This window comes from Notechis scutatus, chromosome 4, assembly GCF_049901735.1.
Source record: "Notechis scutatus isolate UNSWTSFEM ecotype Mainland chromosome 4, rNotScu1.2, whole genome shotgun sequence".
In the NCBI taxonomy this organism is placed as follows: domain Eukaryota; kingdom Metazoa; phylum Chordata; class Lepidosauria; order Squamata; family Elapidae; genus Notechis; species Notechis scutatus.
Window position 1 is genome coordinate 115,316,172 of NC_142012.1, and position 20,159 is coordinate 115,336,330.

Genomic DNA, 20,159 nt, shown 5'->3' on the forward strand with positions numbered 1-20,159 from the left:
ATAACTCCTGTAATCATTGTATCCTTTACTATCCTTTACTTTTCTGTTTCTTTTTCCCCCCTGGTTCTGCACTTGTCACAACCAATACTGGATGCCACATTCATTGATTCTTTTAGTCCAAAAAGACCAGTCAGTTCTTTTTATTTACATGTCTTGCCTCACCTATTAATTTATCTTACATAACAGGCAGAGGTGGACTGAACTTTCATTGACAAGGGATTTGCTGGTCATGAGCATGCGCTCGCTCGCTTCGCTTGCACGTGCCACTTTGGGACTGAAATGCAGGTTCAAACAGGCACCTAATTGACTGAAGCAGGTCTGGTGAGTACAGCAGGGTGGCGCGGAACTCATCTGGACAGCCTGGGTGGGGGAAAAGTTAATTATAAAAAGCATAGAACAAGGGCGGATGAGCAGGCTCAGCCAGAAATTACAGCTGGGATCACCAGAGATTGCTGACCATCCAGCAGCCCACCACTACTAACAGGTTAATTTTCTTTTTCCTATGGACGCATTTGTTCACAATGTCGCACAGTTTTCCCCCAGAATCATATCTGATTCTTCACTTATCACAGTTTACTGGAACATAACATTCAATTATTACTCTCTTCAATATTCTACTATCATTAGCACTCACAATAATTTAAATGACACTGTTCCGTATATATTAGCCCTTCCATTCATAATTACACCTACATTTCCTTTCTGCATGCATTCATTAACACCACTCAAAATTATGTCATCTACATTTCAATCTACTGCATTCTTTCCCTTTCTCTTAGTCTCTCAGAGACACAACATAGATATTTTTCTTCCTTTCATTAAATTTACTAAGGCCCATGGAGCCCCTTTCCATTTACTTCTCTTCCATTCTAAATTTATAAATCTTGCATGTATCACAGTTACCATCAGATGGATATATAATTGTTAATTTCTATGCCCATTATTGAGGTTTTCACATAACAGTTTTTAGAGAAAGTCTAGACAAGGTTATCAACCTTAACTGAAGATGTTCCATAAGCATAACTCTTGTTAATCCTAAGGCAGTACTTTTGTTCCATTCTAACCCAAAGGCAACAAATGCTATGAAATATGAGGATTATCTCAAGATTGCTTAGTTACTATATGAAAATTCAAGTTTCTAATCCAGAAATTATCTTGCTGGCCAACACATGTAGCTCACACTCACCAATTTGGAGGACCATGTAATGTATTGGTGTACATGCAGGATATCTCTTACTTAGTAAAATTGTTTGGGGCAACAATTCAAATTTTCCTATGTATGGTATAGAACTGTGTTTTCTTGTAACCAGTTTATTAAGTTCTTGCTTGTCATGTCCTCAGCTACAAGTTAGATTATGAACTGAAGATTTTTTTCAGAATTATGCTTTATTTTTGTTTTATCTATTTTTATTTTCTTATTCTTTTGTCCTTATTCTCTTTTTCTTATTTTAAAAATGATTTGAGTTCCACGCATTTCCAAAAGCTCACATTCACAATCAATCTTTCTTTCTTATCCCACTCCACTGTTTCACTTTATATAATTCTCATGATTATTTTATTAATCCATAAAGAGTGTCAGGATTGTATTGAACAGTAACTACAGCCAGTTATGGAATGCATTTATTAGAAATAAAGAATTATGTCTAATTTTATAATCTGTTTGATGGTTCTTATTGCTTTTTTTAATCTACTGTTTTCCTCTTTTGGCCTGGAACAGTAATATTGGTGCTGATTTACCCTTCAAATATTTTTGTAACTCACCATTTCTAACATTAAGTGTTTGTTTATTTTATTGCTATCCTGCCTATTATTCAGGGACTCATGGTGGTGATCATATCTTTCCCTTCTCCTGTTTTTCTCCACAATGACAACATTATGTGTCCCCAAAGTATGCTCCTTTGATGAAGTTGAATTTGTATATTTTGACTCCTAGCATACATATCATTCAAGATAGTTTGACAATAATTAAAGTCTTGCAAATATTGTTATCCATATTTGTTTAAACCCAGAGTCAATCCTAGCAAAAGCCTGATTGTGGCATTGTTAGAAATCCAGGACTTATTTTGTTAATTGCACAAAATTAAATGGTATGGGTAACTGGCACAGTGTTCAGAAGCACAGTACCATTTCCAATTAAATGAACAAGCAAGGATTTACACAGAACAAGAAAGGAGTTTTACACAATTGTGGAAAGAGGTGAATAAATTGACTAGGGTGTCTAATCTAAACTATGCTGTTATTTTGCTGTTAGCCTGGCAAGGAAAATGCCTATGCTAGCAAATGTCAGGCATGATGAAACCTGCAAGTGTATTAATTATTAACTTTCTGTCTCTCAATTCATTCATCTGATATGAATTCAATTCATAACCTGACCCACAGTAATTGCAATCAAAGCAGTTGTTGATGCCAGGTTAAGCAAGCTACCCTCTGTTTGTTTTTCCTAGAAATGAGATGCTGCCACATCAATAAATTATAGTTTGCTGAGGTACTCTGATATATATATCAAGCAGATCATTTTCAATCAGTTATTCTTTTTTGTTTCTCTGCTGCTGAATAGCATATACATGTCACATTTATTTTGAAGAGTAGATGCACAGAGTTTAATCTGCCACTTCATAGTGTCTGATCCAAAGTGACCTTATTATTATTTTTGTATATTTATAGTTCCCAAGTAGTGCTCAAGGATTTGCTTATGACATATTATAGAAAGCTAAAAGCCATCTAGAATTCAGATGCCTGGTAAACCAGTTTTGCCATTATAAATCAAATTGAACACTAATGTCAAAGGTGGTGGTTTTTTGGCATGTATCTAAGAACTGCAGAATAACTTTTTATGATGTCCATAGGGCAGCTTATTATGGGAGGGGCTAATCCTCAGGAATGCTTTCCCCCACATTCCCGACATTTGTTTGCTGCTAATATTTAAACATTCTAAGTCACTGATGTCCTTTTTGTCTCCATCCAGGCTTTCTCTTTACATATAGTGTTTGTTTGTGTCTGCTTTTGTTTTCCTTTTCCCCAGCATTCTGCTGTTCTGTGAATATTGCTGCGATTTAAGTCACCTGAAAATCACAAATAATAAAAAGATTTAAGTATACAAATAATAAAAAGATTTAAGCTTCTCAATCCTCATTTTTAGAGAATCTCACCAAATTCCAATTATTTCTGCTGCAGCATATGGTAACATAAAATAATGAAATCTTTATCTTCTAAGTTGTTAAAAGTTCTATTGTTCCAGAGAATAGTCTAGACTATGTTACTGCACATGCAACATAGGGACACATGATTATGGAGAAGAAAATGATTAAACACGACCAAGGGTAGCAGAAGCAAATTGGTTGGTAAATAACCGAGAAACAAACTGTGCCAAATTGGTAATTGGAAAGTTTCATGGAAAAATGCACATTGTGCATTTATTCCAATTTTAATATAACTATTTCATTTCTTTAATTGAAGAAATTTTTATTGAAGATGTATAAGTTTTGATAGTTTCTCATTTGTTATTGTTGGCATTCTTATTAATCAGTTACTGGAAATTACAGTTTTCTACTGTATTTATACAACACATTTAAACTGATTCTTGTTTAAGTAATTTTGGGATTTCCCCTATACATTGAGCCATAAAATAACCAAATGGGCTGGGTTCAGAAAGCTAAAACACCAAGTTTAAAACTATAGTAACTAAGTCTACTAATGCAACTATTAGGTTGCAGAAGGCAAATAATATTCTCCCTATATCCATGAGGCAGAACAGGCAAGTTAAAGTTGTCCAACTTTCAAAGGGAAGGAGACAGATTTAAAAAAAACAACAGGTTATTAACTTTTTCAGTGGGGTGATGGGATCAATAAAACACCTTTATTGATAAAATAAAAACATGTATGCTAGAAGAGGTTACTATCAGTAAAATGTATGTGCTTAGGGTCTCCTTAGAAAATTAGACTGTAGAGGCACTGTCAGTCCATTATCTGCTGCAGATTCTACATTCCTGCAATAAATGTCTATAATTTAAACTGATTTATTAAGTTCAAAATAACATTTTCAGAGGATATATACCTATAACCTTGTGAATCTTGGGTTCCTTCTTTCCTTGCTGTGATCACCGTAATTGTGCATGCCCGTAAAAGATACATTTTGCATTTATCTAAAGCTTTGATTCCTTATTTAAGTATTTTTCTCACAAAAAAACAAATAATGTTTTTCACTGTCCTATGTGAACATTGGCATTTTAATGCATAGAATTGGACATGAAAATATCATGCCACATAGACTGCAAGGATAGGCTCAGGTTGAATACAAATTCCTTTCTCTTTTATTGAAAAAAGAGAGAAGTGGGGCATTAATCAATATTCTAGCCCACTATAACCATTTTGATTTAATGTGGTTAGAAAGTAGGATCAAGGACAAGCATATCATTTAAGGATTGCTCTAAAATCTTTAGTAGAAGGGCTTCATTACAGATCTCAGCAACATCTATGCAGGTTGCCGAATTCTAGGGATATGTTTAAAGAATGTTCAGGTTGTCATGAAATGTGCCAAACATTTTGCTGGCTATACCCACTTACTAGGATACCTAGAATCAAACCATTTAAGAGATGTCAGTTCCTTGAGTCCCAAGGAATAAATTCCAAAATGGGAATTAGGAATCCTTATCACTGCTATAGCAACAATCATCATCATAATTATCATCAACACATTTGTTGCCATATCCCAAATCTCCCATTTCAAAAAGTAGATTTTAACATGATGATATATGGTATAAGTGAGATTTAAACGGATAATTGTCAGATTCCTAGTTTTATGCTAGCACACAACAATTGATTTCTTGCTACAGTATTTATTACACTTATTATGAAATAAACGTAATAAATACTGTCAAGCATAATGACATTATGCACCAAATTCCTAAATTTTAATTAAAAAATTAATTTTTCACACATTCCTCTTTTTAAATAACAGTTAAATACAATTGGCATCATATTAAAAACATCAACAATAAATCTAAAGCCTGAATTTTTTTTCCCATTTCCTGCTTAGTTATCCCTAAAGATTGAGTTCAACGGAGACAACAGAGACTCACATGTAATTCCATTTTATCTCTTGCTGCCTTCTAATCTTCCTCCATTATTGATGGATTTTTGTCAGCAGCTTTTTTGAGATGGGAATTTCCTTTTTAATTCACTTAAAGGAAATCAATACTGTTTTAAGAAACCCAGTGTTTAATTCTCCGCCAGTGATGGGAAGGAAAAATTGTGTTTCATACCAACACAGGTCACAATATCATTGCTTTAAAATGTATTTTACTGTAACAATGCTATTTCAGTTAGACTTTGACAAATGTAATAGGAACTAGGAAATAATTCTTATAGGAAAAGATTTCTCAGTACTTTAGGAAAATATATATTAATATAATATATTATTTTATATAAATGTGTATATATATAATTCCCTTTTGAAATATACTGTAAATGAGATTACCAACTTTAAATTAATGCTGCTTTTTCAGTGAGAGAGAAAAATCTCCTTCCAACTGAAAACAATTTGATTTGATTAGTACTGATGACCTTCAAACTGTCTGGTCAAAGCAGTACATGGTTTTAACTAAGTTTCTCTGCCCTCACAATTTTGCAAAATTAAAGTCCCACCCCAATAAACCTTATCACCAGATGTGGTATTCAGCAGTTTCTGATCAGTTCTGGAGAACCGGTAGCGAAATTTTGAGTAGTTTGAAGAATCGGCAGTAACCTTCTCCCAGGAATGGGGTGGGAATGGAGATTTTACAGTATCCTTCCCCTGCCACACCCACCAAGCCATGCCCACAGAACCGGTAGTAAAAAAATTTGAATCCCACCACTGCACCACTGCTTATCACAAGTAATTCTGGAGAAAACTGCAATTGGTATAGAGCACCTTTCTCCAGTCTTTCTGTCTAGAAATGTTGAGGTTGCAAATGTTTGGGTACACCAATTTGGAGAAAGCTGATTCAGATGTATTGTTCTTTTCTTTTATAAGACTTCTGCTTTACTCTAAATCACCAGAACAATCAGCACATGAAGTATACCATGTGCAGAAAAGGCTGATGCATGGAATAAAAATCCAGTCCAGATTCTATATTTACAGTTTAAAACCAATCCAAATAATTTAACTTTGGAGACTAGAAATCTAAATGTTTAGCTAAGAAATCAATCAAATAATGGAACATTTCTTCTCCCTAATGATAAAAGAGGTCTTACATTTGGAAGTGCTGGGTAGCTGCTCGGGAGTTATACATAACATGTCCAGGACACGAGTTAAGGACACAAATTCAAGATCCTATTCAAAGAAATGAAGGTATACATATTTCCATATATGGGTGAGCACATGAAACCGTATAGTCAGTGCCAATGTTGAAAACTTAACTAGCAACCCTCATCCATTTTCTTTTGATAGCTGACTAGTACTAGTCATTAATATACTTGGCCTAACCTTTGTGAAAAAAAGGAACAAGAAATATCTGATCTATTATGTTGTTGCTGATGTACACAAAGAGCTACAGTTTGTCACTATACTACCTAAGGCTAGTGTATCTATTTTAAAAATAGTTTTTTTAAATTGCTCATTAAAAGTTTGTTAGTCAGAAAAGGTGCTATTAGAGTCCTGAGCTTTTTACCACTAGTGTAGGTCTTCTGCAATTTCTCGTATTATCTCTTTGTATTTATAGTTAAGAATTTTCTGGTATGGACAAAATGCATGATATATTACAACTTGTTTTTATAATAGGAAAAGATACACACAATACTATTTTTTAAAAAATGATATTGACCAGTATTACTAATAAGAAAATAAATCGTTACAGCGAATCCATTGCCAAAAGATAACTGAAAAATCACACAAATGCCTAGTTCCAATATAGCTAGAAACATTCTAGGAAAAGGGAGATTTAATGCTTTTGTATGTTATAAGAACTTTTTAATAATTGAACTTTACATGGAAAAACATATTCATTTCAAAGCCACTAACATTTATGGTAGATTTTTTTCCAGTAATAAGGAAAGTCACATATGATGACTGTAGTATAAATAAAAACATTCTAGGCTAGCCTCCTATACCTTCTTTGTGTAGATATGCTCTTCACATTGTAGATTTTGCTGTGTTGCATGACAGGCTTTAAAGAAGATGTTTTTTTCACATTTAATTAAACAGAAGTGGGAGCTGTGCTGAAAAAGAGATGAATTCCTCAGATGAATTAGAGAATTTTCTTTTAGATTTGCTCTTCAATGCAATAAAGTTTCAGACTGAAAGGACAGGGTTATGATGGAAGGGATAAAATAAATGGATCTCAGGCCTAGTTTATTCATGCAAATATCTGAAGAGGCATCATGTTCCTTCATTTAATATATTTCCTATATAAGGAAAAGTTTGAATATATAGAATGGGCTACCCACAAAAAGGCAGACTGGAATGCTAAATAAGGCTACTCCACCCTGGAATATTTTCTTTCACATTCCATATTCTTATGTAGCTACAAACAATTCTAGAATGTACCAATGTTGAGAAATCCATGGAGCAAGAAGTTGCTCCATTTTTCTTGGTGCAGCTGTACTGGAAGGGATAAAACACATGTATCCAATTGACATTAGAAGCATTATATCTATTTCCAACAGTAATTTATTTTGTTCTTGTATGTTTCCATAGCAAGTGGGTATAGAAACAGCTTTTTCACACATATGGATAATAACAGAGATGGCTTCCTCTGTGTGTGCTCCATGCATGTATGTGCTGGACTGAATCAGGAAAACTAAATTATAGTTCTGCCTTAGACATGAAGATGGAAGGGATAAAATAAATGGATCTCAGGCCTAGTTTATTCATGCAAATGTCTGAAGAGGCATCATGTTCCTTCATTTAATATATTTCCTATATAAGGAAAATGTCTAAGGCAGAACTATAATTATGTGTCTTCAGGTCAGTTACTCTCTCCCAGACTTAAGAAGCAGGCAATGGCAAATTACTGAAAATGCAGCCAAAAAACCTGCAGGAACTTGTCTAACCAGAGTCAAGATTGACTCAAAATAGCTAGCAGTGGAGATACATCATTGTTTATAGAAATGTACAGTAAAGAGGTGGTGGAAAGGAAGGAGAAAGAGAGAAAATCCTAAAATTAAAAGGAAACAGTGGGGAAATATATTAAAACTTTGTCACATTTACTTGGAATCCTACTTTTGTCCTTTCTTGTGCAAGGTTTCATGGTTATGATATGAATGTTAAATATTTCCTCCAAATACATTAAGCAGAAACACTATTCAAACAATTATTTTTTTCTGGAAAAAAGAAGCTATTATTGTATCCATTTATTCAAGGCTTAGAAATCATGAATACATCCACAGCAATCTGACCTTTCAAATTGCTGTTCCAAATTCCTTTAACAAAGGAGTAGACTATGTTGCCAGCAGATCCATTAGCCTAGCTCTTTTCTTTCCTTCAGTTCTCACTGCACAGTTAAATTACAAGAATAACTCTGAAAACTAAGAAGCAAATTTGTCTCAACTAGACTATTGTTAAGCCCTAGGTTGTTCGCATTATTTAGGGATTGATTTCTGTTTCCAAATATTGAGAAATAAGAAAACTAGGCTCTGAAGTTATAACTGTACCAAGAGGCTGCTTTGAAGAAAAGACTAATAATTGAAAATATTACCAAACAGTACTTTCTTATTACTTCAGGTGCTGTCCATGGCATTATAACACTTTTATACTTTAACTAGTTTAAACTATTCTTCAGAGTGGTGGGAAATGAGATGGAAGAGTAAAATATATCAAGGACACAATTCTCAATGGATATATTTAGTAGTTTTATGGAGTTCATGGTATACATATTTAATTGCACCTTTGTCAAATCTTCTGAAAATAGGCATATGTTTTTCAGTGCTTTGAAAAAAACTAACAGCAAGATATAGGACAATTATTAAATACTGATTTTCTTTTGTATAATTTACTGCTTTTCTATAAGAAAACTAGATAGCTTTTCATCTAGATACCATTCTAAACTACTAGTCAGTTTAGAAAACACAAAAGTCCCACTTTCTGTGGTGTCACTCACATTGGTTTACCTGAACTTTTTAAATATTAAGCTTGCTTTCATCCTGCAGATTCTGATAAATATGTGAATGCCTCATATAATGCAGTATTATTTGAATTTTCTAGCAACATCTACAGTATACAGGATTTTGATGGAGATGGCATAACTCCATTGGTTGCGACAAAAAAACCCTTGGTTGGTCAGCTTGTCACCTGGGCCCAATGTTGTTGAGGTCTGTGTTCAGCTCAACTGCGTTTGATTGTGCAAGATGGCGTTTGTTGGTCTGAAAAGCTGAAATAATGATAGAAAGATGGTGATGATGATCTGTACAGGTTTTTAGGATCTTTTGGATATGTATTTTAAAGTGAACATTTACGGTTGATCATCTAAAGCACTGTTTTTCAACCTGACCAGAAAGCTAGCAAAGGTGATTGTTCTGAAGGCTAGAAAAGCTCCTTTCTGGACACAATGCTAGTAAAGGCAATTGTTTTGAAGGATACTAGGGCTCTTTCAGCAACTGCAGAAAAAAACAAAGATATATGGATCCAGGTGTGGTGGGGCGTAGAGAGGAGCCGGGCCTCCTGGCCATGGTGAGGCAGGGAGAAGGCCAGGATCTCCTAGCATTTAGCATGTTTTCACTACCAGTGGACCCTGGACCTCCCAGTAGCCTTCCTCACCCTATGAAATACCCCCATGCAATTATGCAAATGACGACAACTGGGAGAGCTAGTTTGCAGTTGTTGAGTGAAGTGGTCACATGGGTATCTCATTTAACAACCACTTAAGTCAAGATTCAGATACCAATTCTGGTCATAAATCAAGGATTACCTGTAGTATTTTAAAAAATTGATAAAATGAGAGGATGAGATTTAAGGGTGTTTTTTTTAACACACCCATTCCATGCTCTTTTTTTTTTTAAACAAGTTTTATTTTCAAGACAAACAATACATAGATACACATAAAACAAAACATAAAAGCATAAAAAATCTCTTATCTGAAAGTTGCTTAGTCCCGGGTTAAAACTCTTGGTACAGACACAAATTCAAATTCATATACATTTTACATACCATTTCATATCTTATTAACATTTTCAGTTTTCTATATGTCTTCTCCTCTCCTTTAAATTTTCTCAATTTTATTTTATTTTATTTATCTCCTCTCAATTCATATCATAATGTTTATTATTCTTTGTCTGTTCTATTCCAGTCAGCCCTTTATTTTCCTTTTTTTAAAAAAAGAAAAAACTTCTCCTGTACACTATATGATGCCTTTATCTCTTTCCCCTACATTTATAATACTTAATATAAAACACATGACATATATTGGGATTCTGTCTGGTACATTCTAAAATTATACTATATTATCAAAAATAATACAAATCTATTCATTAGTATTAATATTCATTCATATCTTAAACATTTAAATCATTACTTTTCAATTAAATCACATACTTTTATGGGAGCCCTATTTTCCATAGTTATATATTATATCCCTCATCATATATTATAGCTCATTATTTCATTAAAAAGTACCTCCTTCTTCTACTTCAATTCTCATTTCACAAGAACTTTCGCTGGTATATTCTAATCATTAATATTAACATTTATATCTTAAACATTTTATCCATTTCAATTAAATATCATGCCTTTGTGGGAACACTTATGCTTTTCAAAGATTATTACCCCCCACACACACATCACAGTCTTGAATCATGTTTCGTTACAGTACTCCCTTTTCTTAACCAAAAATTTCACTAATTTATGTTAAATATTTTATCATATTTTAGGTTACATATTGTTTCTAATTTTCTATGTTTACTTCTAAATGCAAGTATAAAAATGCAGTCTTATGTACCTTTCTAGAATCCCTTTAACCATAAAGCTTATCCATTATCTCTAAAAAAAATTTGCTTCTTAACATCTTGCTCCCCACCATTAGGACTTCTCATCCCTTCCTTTCTTTCTTGTTTCTTCTTCTCCTTGTCCTCTTTAACCCCTTGTCTCTCCACCTCCCTTTTATTCTGCTTCCCCCCTTTCTGTTGTTTCTTAACATAATGTCCCCTTTTCACCTTATTCTTCTCTTTTTGGGCTATTTTTCCAGATCTTAAAGACCTTTTCCCCTTTTTCTCTTGCTTTTTCTCTTCTCCAGTCAAAGTCATTTGTTCATCAAAGATGGCTTCTCCTTCTTCTTTGTCCCCATCATCCTCATTCTGCTTCACATAAGTATAAACCGCCATTTCTAAGTATTGAAAAATAGTGTCAAGACCATCTTCCCCTCTTTGTTTTTCTCTTTCAAATTTTTGATATATAAGTTCCAATTTATCCATAGATGATGCCATTGTGTAGAGAAAAAGTTTTTCCAAACAACCACCCAGATGATTTAATCAGAAGTAATTTCCAAAGGTTCCAAAGTCACCAAACAATCCAAACAGCCTATTTCTTTTAGATACCTTCTTCTTCTTCACTTTCTCTTTCTGGGGTTAAAGTAATCACAAATCCTTTTCAAATATATATATTTTTGGAAGTTTTTAAACTCTTTGTAATTCTAGGCAATCTTCTCCTTATTTTCAAATTTTGCTCTAATTCTTTTTTTCACTCTCCCTTCCCACTCACAGCCAAAAAGGTTTTTTTTTTTTCCGCTGTCACTTTAGGAAGGAGAGTAGAACAAAGAAAAAAACTTTCCCCTTTAGAATATTCGCAGCTTAAAACTCTCACAGGGAACAATATATACTTAGCAGCCTTCAAGATTCCAGGTCATTTTCTCCCGTCTTGCCCCGGTTAGAATCAACTTTCACTTTTCTTTCAGCTTCCTCCCTCCTGCACCTGCTTGTCCGGCTGCAGCTTTCTTCGTGGCGGCCATTGCTGACCGCCGTTCCTCCGCCTTGGGAAAAGTGGGTTTAGCCGGCTGGGGAGGGGGTTTGCGACACCCCCCAAACCTCTTGCTGGGTCCCCCCTGTCTTCAGCTGCCTCTGCGGGGCAGCTATATCCCCCAAATCCAAATGGATCAGGAGAACCTTGGCGGTGAACGCAGCAGGGATTGCGCGGTCGCGAATCCCTGCCGCCATCGAAAGGTTGCAAACCGGAAGTCTCCCCATTTCATGCTCTTTTGTTAATAATACCTATTAAACCTCAAGTTACAATTAGAACTATTGAAAATGTTTCTTTTGAGTTGAAATAATTGCTTATCTTTATTCTAAAGGGCTGCTTAGATCTTTATTTATACTTTTAAATATATATAATTTTATAAAAGATTTTAAATAGAAATAAAACTAATACAAATTAAACTCAGAAAAAGAAAGAAAAGAAAAAGGAGCAATAAAAAGTACAAAAAAAAGAAAAAAGTAGAAGACCAAAAAGGAAAGACCAAAAAAATAAAAATAAAATCTATAAATAAGTTCAATCTTCATCACAAGTAGAAACACGTGATAACTCTTAATCCCTTTTGAAAGTTACAAACATATCTTTTCTTCCTCTAACTATCCCTTATCTATAAGAAAATCCATATGACATCAACTTTACAATCCTGTTTTCAGCAAAACAGGCATGAATAGTTGCCAGAATTTCATAATAACTGCTTATTTTAATTTTCATCAATTAAATAAATTTTACATTCCTTTGTTTTATCTCTGAAATGCTTAACTTTTGTTCAATTCAAATATTATAATGGAATCTCTTCCATTCTTCCATTCTCTTCCATTCTTTGAATTATTATTCAAGGCTTTAACCAGTCTGTTTTGTAAATCCAACAAAAAGATATTATCCAGATCATTCTATTAGTATATCATTTTTATATCTGCTTAATTTTTTATATTTCAACTAGATTTTTTTTATATTCTGTAAAAAAATCCTTATGTGAGTCATTTTCTTACCTTTCCACTTTTATTTCAACTTTAAATACCTTCTCCGTGTTCTAATCCACACTTTTTAAATCCAATATTTCCACTATTTTCTATCAACCAAAATTTCTTTCATATCTGCCATTCCTTCATTAAACATTCTTTAAACATGGTCTATTCATAGGAGTAGAGTTCATTACTGAAAATGTTATTATTGTTGCCACTACTTTCTTTGAAGATTTTCTATAATATTTTAAATGTTAAAGTATTTTGTATCATTTTGTAAATCCAAATCAAATACCTAAGGCAGGTTTTATTTTGTTTTGTTTTGGCCTGGAATCTTTAGCCCTCTCTACTATTCAGTTTAAATGGGAAGGTCTCTAATCTCTTTTACAGAAAGTACAGACCTCTGTTGTAATATGCAAAATAATTCTGATTCCCATGAAGATTCCCTGTTTATTGTATAGAGAATGTTCCAAAATTTTAAGGTAAAAGTTTAAGCATTCCAAATTTGTCTCAACTGTTCATTCATTTATAACTTTCTTGATTCAAAATCTCATTTAGCTTTTTGCCATTCATTTCAATTTTTTTAAATTTTTTAAACTTACAGTTAATTTTTCTTTTGTTCAGAAAAGAAAATAAACTAACCAGGTAGCCTTTGAAACTTGGCATTTGGAAGATTTCTAATAGCCTTCAGATCAATCTTAAAGGATTAATTGTCAAGATCACAATTCTGGAGGAGCCTTTGAAAAACACCTCAAAACTTTTAGAAATTGTTTATTTAACTATTTTAAACATTTGCCAGTGTGATACAGATGGTACTTTATATCCATTTATTCTCCTGAATGTGAAAAGGGTAACAAGAAGGCAAAAAATTCAGCATACTGCTCTAGCCCTTAAATTGGAGCCATATAATCTAAATGGAAAACATGTCTCCAAAATTCTAATCCCACAGGAAGACCTATTATGTATTAATGGGCTAAAAGCAAACCCAGGATCCTTTTTAAAGAGCCAGTGTATAAATGTTTAAAGGAGCAATTAAAATATGTAAAATACAATCAGATGGATTTTGAAATACACTGTTAATTTTGAAAGCATTGACAATGGCATTCTCTGGTCCAAGTGCTGGTTCTAGCTGTAGAATTCTTGAGTATAAACAACAAACCCTTACAGCAAATGGGGCTGTTGTTTCAGATTTTATTTGATTATTTGAGTCACAATTGCTCAATTTGTTATTGGCAAGTAGGTTTTGTTTTTTTTGCTTTGTTCATCAAAGGGGATGGGAGAAAGAGAGAGAGATAAATTAGCATAGAATAGTGTTTATTATCTAATTTCTCCTTAAATTCTACTATACCTCAACTACTTTTTTCTTTTCCAGATTAAACACCAGACAGTCAAGCAAAAGCTCTGAAGACTTTTTTTTTTTTTAACAGAAAATACATTACTGCATTTCACCTGACCCAGGAGAACACTTAAGAATGGATGACTATTACAAAACATTACCTTTGAATTCCTATTGAACATTGTAACTCAAGGAAGATACTGGTTTATACCATCTGAAGAAGCGACATAGAGCTGAACAGAAACAAACAGCAAACTTTTTTGAGGTTCTGTTTTCTGATCAAGATAAAACAATAGCTCTAGTACAGGGGTGTCAAACTCAAGGCCCACGAGCTAGATCTGGTCCGCAATGTGGTTGGATCCAGTCCACAGAGCCATCCTGGTCTACCTGCATCACTTTAGTTCAGTCTACTCACGTCACTTCAGTCCAGTCTACCTGGTGCAAAGAGGAAAGCCAGCAAAGCTTTGGCCTGGTCTATCCAATGCAGAGAGGAAAGATCAGGCCAGAGAAGCTTCGGCCTGGTCTACCAATTAGGCCAGTGTGGCTTTGGCCCGGTCTACTCAATGCGAAGAGGAAACATGCCAACAGTTTGGGGAGTGGCATCAAGCTGGCCATGCCCCCTAGTCAGCCACAGCCACTCAGCCATGATTCACCCACCCCCCAAGGTCAACCACAGCTCTGATGCAGCCCTCAATGAAATTGAGTTTGACCCCCCTGCTCTAGTTTTTCTTTTGCTCCATATTTGACTGACATCTAGATCTGAAGGGGGAAGAATATGCAAATGTGTGTATATACGGTGAATCATTTCTTCAACTACTCATGGTCATTGTGTAATTTTCAACTTCTATCCAATGTGAGCTAAAGGGTAACAGTCATAAATTATCTGTGTTCCGATAGTATACCAAATATTATATAAAATGAATTCTATAATAGAATTCAGAAATGGATTTTAATGACTGGTTATGACCTAATAATTATAGTAAATAGACATTTATAGGTGAAGGTTGAAATTACCAATTGTATCTATAAGAATCTTTTGTGGTGAATTCTGCATTGCCAATTTTAAGAGTAGTAGATAGCTCTAATATTCATTGCAGTATCTATAATTTTTATATTTTCCCACATGAGCAAATAGCAATTCCTCATTCATAGAATGTACTCAGATTTTGTATCCCAAACAACAATCCTTTTCTTTTGTCCCATGAAAACTATTAAGAATAGAGGCAGCCAAATTTTATATATATGTAGTCCTTGATAGTTCAGACATTTAGTGACTGTTCAACATTTTTCAAGTTACAACACTGAAAAAAGTGACATGACCATTTTTCACATTTATGACCCTTGTAGCATCCCCATGGTCATGTGATTAAAATTCAGGTGCTTGGAAACAGACTCATATTTATGACAGTTGCAGTGTCCCAGGGTCATGTGATCACCTTTTGTAACCTTCCAACAAGCAAAATCAATGGAGAAGCTAGATTTATTTAACAACTTGTTACTAATTTAACAACTACAGTGATTCACTTAAAACTGCAGCAAGAAAGATTTGTAAAATGGGGCAAAATTCACTTAACAAATATTTCTCTTTGATTTTTTTAATTGTTAAAATGGCTAGGGGGTAAAAGGGAACGTGCTATGAAATATAGAAAACATATGATTTAATAATATTATCTTTAGCAACAATTTAACTAGGAGAGCTTAGGGTATGTGATTTATATACTTGAAAGTGTATGGCCAATACTGTTAAGTCTTAAAAATGAGGTGGTTTTAGTTAGTGTCATTGTATAATTTAATCATTAGGTGGTAGTGGGCTTTCTTGGGTGATATTTTCTGTTGCAGTTCTGTTTGTTTAAGAGATTATTATTGATATTTCAATTTGCCTAAACACACAACTTGCAGACGTATTTCTACTTGATATGTCAGTATCCAGATGTAGGAAATTATTTTTATATTTTATATAAATATATATAAATATTTTATATTTTATATTTTATTCTTAAGCAGCAAAATATAATTGCTGCTGCCCTCTGTTTCTCCGCCCACCAATTTACCCTGCTTTTTCTACACAGCTGTAGTAATAAAAGTAACCTCTAAAGGGGTATAAAGGCAGACAACTGTCAGATCAAATTTAAGTTTCAGCTTTAGATAGTTAGAGTCAGGTGTTATAGTAAACTAAAGCAATCTACTAGTTCCTGCCAGGAAGCAGTAATTTGTTGTAAAGCTGCTCTCAATTTGGCTACAAATTCAACCATTCCACTACAGTGGACTGCTTAAGAACAAAACAATTTATTGACTGCTTTTGTTTTTTTTTTCCTTTTAAAACATGGTATATTTTGATTTGCAACTCCCTAAATGCAAGTATTTCTTCTCAAATCATTCACGAAGCTTATAAGGCTGTCTGCACAATACATCTTGGAAGCCATAATCTTTTCCCATCCCCTGCAATATGTGGATAAAGTTAAAAGAAAGGTTGAAAGACTCATTTCAAGGATAATAATGCTTGCTCTAACTATGTACCTTCATATAATGGGTAAAAAAATCATTCTTTGAAAATAGGTCCAACAATGGTTTGAAAAGGACCTATAACTATGGATTGCATTTATTCTTCATGAGAAAGTTCTAGGTCAAATCCTTAGCATTTTTAGTATAAAGGGTTCAGATGATGAGTTCAGTATGACCTACTTTTGGCGCTTAAGAGAGCACTGTTAGTCAAGATATATGTACAAAATAGACATCTTTCTAATCTGCATTTCACAGTGCAGTCTACAGTTGTTAGGTCAATGGAGCTCAATTACTGCTTCTTCCTGGACACTGCTATCCATCACTCCTGGTTCCGCCAGAAAATAGCTTCTTCCCTTTACTTTGCTTTCCTCACTTTTTTAAACCAAGGATTCAAGGAGGGGCTGCTGGAGACCAACTTGAAGTTGGCCATCCTCTGCCACTATTATATGCACTTTTCAAGCATACAGGTGCCAAGTGTGCCAAGAAGCTGGACAAGGACAAGTTCTTTGTCTTGCTGGAAGTCAAGCATGTTTTATCCATTAAATGATAAGGCAACAAATTGAAGTAACTTAACATGAGGAGGGTCTAGACAAGCATGGCTATATCTCCCATGAATTCCCTCTTTATTATATGATCTCCAAGGGGTCAAACTGGCTGTTTGCACCTCTCTGCCATGTCTTCAGATGGAGTACTCTCAATCACTTTCCCCAATAAAAACTTCCTCTTTGGGACAGAACATTTCCATTGCTCACCAAGAGAAGTCAGCTGTCCCTGCAAAATAAGAGAGAAGCAACCCAGCATTAGATACCAGCATGTATGAATGACCCTGGGTAAAAGAGATGCTTAAAGGAATGGTAAAGAAAAATGCTGCCAAGGAAACAATTTTACCCTATATTTCAAATCCAGTTTTGTTTTCTGAAGGAAACCACTCTTTCAAAAACATCAGTGACAAGATATACATGTTTCTAGCTGCAAATGTGAAAGAGTGGAACTCTACCATGAGTTATATAATCCCTTCAAGTAAAAAGAAAAATAAGTAAGGAGGAGGAAGAGGAAAAGGGCAAAAACAACACCTCTCATTTTTCAGTCTAGCATCATCTAGTAAACACTCCAGTATAAATAAATAGCCAGCTATGTTGAATATATTTGATAGCGAGCTACTTCCTAGGTGTAGCTGTTCCAAAATATTATTCAAGAAATGATAAGGATTATAATTGTTTTCTTTGTATTGTATTTTTTCCTGCTCCTTTGTTTAATTTATTTCAAATCCATAGTTCTATTTTTAAAAAAGTTTCTGTTAGCCAATACATCTGAAGTGTTAAAGGTAGTAGAGAAACAATATTTTCATCTTTGAAGATCCCAAAGGATTTTTTAGTCCCCTCCTTGATTCTCTAATATTTTATAATGACACGCCTTAAAGTTTATTTTTTCTTTGTATGATATTAATCAGTGTAATTTCAAATAATCCAAGATGTAGTTCATAGTCACATCAAATTTCAGGCAAGCAATGGCAGCTTATTCAAACTTTCAAAAATCAGACTTGTTTTTGGAAAGTTTGGGTTGTGTGTAAGACATAAAATTTGTTTCCAAATAGCCTAATCAGCTGTTTTATTTCTTAATGTCCTTTTATGAATCAGAGGGCAATTAGAAATCCATTTCTTACTAGACATAATTCTGTATTCTACTTGGGTTGCATGACTAAAGAGTTTGGGTAATAGTCCTTGCTTGTATGAAAGCTTTAGCTGTAAATCAATATGTTGCAGCTTATTTATTACCGCAATTACTAGACAGCGGGAGAAACATGATTGGAAGTGGGTTCCGGTAAAGATTCAAACTGAGAAAAAAAAACTTCTATTGTAGTGGGACCAGCTTAAAAAGCTAGCTGTGACCTTCAGATAACTAAATGATATGTGCTTCTTACTATATTGTTAAAATTATCTCCACAGCAGCATGTAAGATCTACATAAAGTGATTATCAAACATACAAAATAATGCATAGCATGCATTTTAATAACTATTCATTCATTCAGTTTAATTCTGGAGGCTTTAAAAATGATCAAGGAGACCTCAGTTCAATTTTTTTCAAGCCCTGAACTTCATTGAATTATGTGAAGCTAATGAGTTTTATCTGATATCTTAATTATTAATAGCCATGTTTTAATAGTAAATATTTCTGGTATTCCTATATTTACCCCATTACACACATTGAATATAATCATATAGGGGTTTGATCATAGCATATAAATTAAAGCCATTATCTTTTCTATACCATAATGTTGTATTTAGCATGTTGTATCCTCACCTAGCAATTTGAAAACATACAAATGCAAGTAGATAAATAGGTACCACTTTGGTGGGAAGACAACTGCATTCTGTTTGCCTTGGCATATAGTCCTGCTGGTCACATGAGCATGGACATGTCTTCAGACAACTATGACTCCCTCAGCTAAGAAATAGAGATGAGCACCACCTCCTAGAGTTGGACACAATTTCACAGGGAAAACCTTTACCTTTACTTTTATGACCACAGTTATGTTTTATTTAATAAATCAAGCAGGTATATGATGTTTAGTCAGATTGCAAAAAAATAAAGTTGGTTGTGTTATTGCTAATCAAAGGACAATGGAATGAATGGGGATCAATGGCTATTAGGTGGCAGCCTGAAGACCATCTGTAGGGAGACTAGTGGACTTCCTAATGCAACTGGTTGGCCACTGCAAGAGCTGCCTGCTCATCTAGGTGGGTAATGAATGATATGCAACAATGACAAGAGCTCCATTCCTTATGGCAAAAGGCTTTCATTGCAGAGAGAAATGATCCAACTCATACTAAGTCATATAGGCCTATCCATTGAATGTAGATTATACTCCTTTATGGATACATAAAATGAAAGGGATGCAAATAAATCAAATGGCCTTTTAAGTGATCTAATGCATCTTGATGAGACTGGATTTGTCCCAAAGAGATATATGAAAGATAATATCAGAAATATTAAATTACTATCAACTACTAGATAAAATAAAACCTACATTTTCTCATCTGGAGACAAAGCCAGCATGCTAGTAAATTGATTTTTATTATAAAAATATAACAAGGAAAGAAGCCAAGGCTGCCATCCTCTTCCATTCTCTATTTTTATTGGCATTACAACAAAGAAAGTACGAAAAGAAAGTAATTTTTCAGAAGTTACATTGGCAAAAATATGCTTAATTATATAAAAATAATGCATAATGTATACATATGTGCCAACAATGCATACATATGTGCTAATATTGAAATGTCTGCAATAAAATAACCAATTTCAGAAAGCACTAAGGACCCACAGTTCAAGACCTGAGCTACAAATATGCTCTTTTGTTGATATCTTGGAATCTGAAGCACAAAGCCTCCAGTGAAAGCTTCTGTAAAACATGCTATTTTGGTCAAA

At 34.0% G+C, this 20,159-nt stretch overlaps 1 long non-coding RNA gene across 1 annotated transcript; it reads left to right on the forward strand.

Moving 5' to 3' along the window:
• The first annotated feature begins 219 nt into the window (after positions 1–219).
• LOC148130875 (uncharacterized) lies at positions 220–15,109 on the forward strand. The gene is made up of 2 exons (XR_015749110.1): positions 220–321; positions 14,267–15,109. It is a non-coding gene; the product is annotated as an uncharacterized LOC148130875 (long non-coding RNA).
• The last annotated feature ends 5,050 nt before the right edge of the window (positions 15,110–20,159 follow it).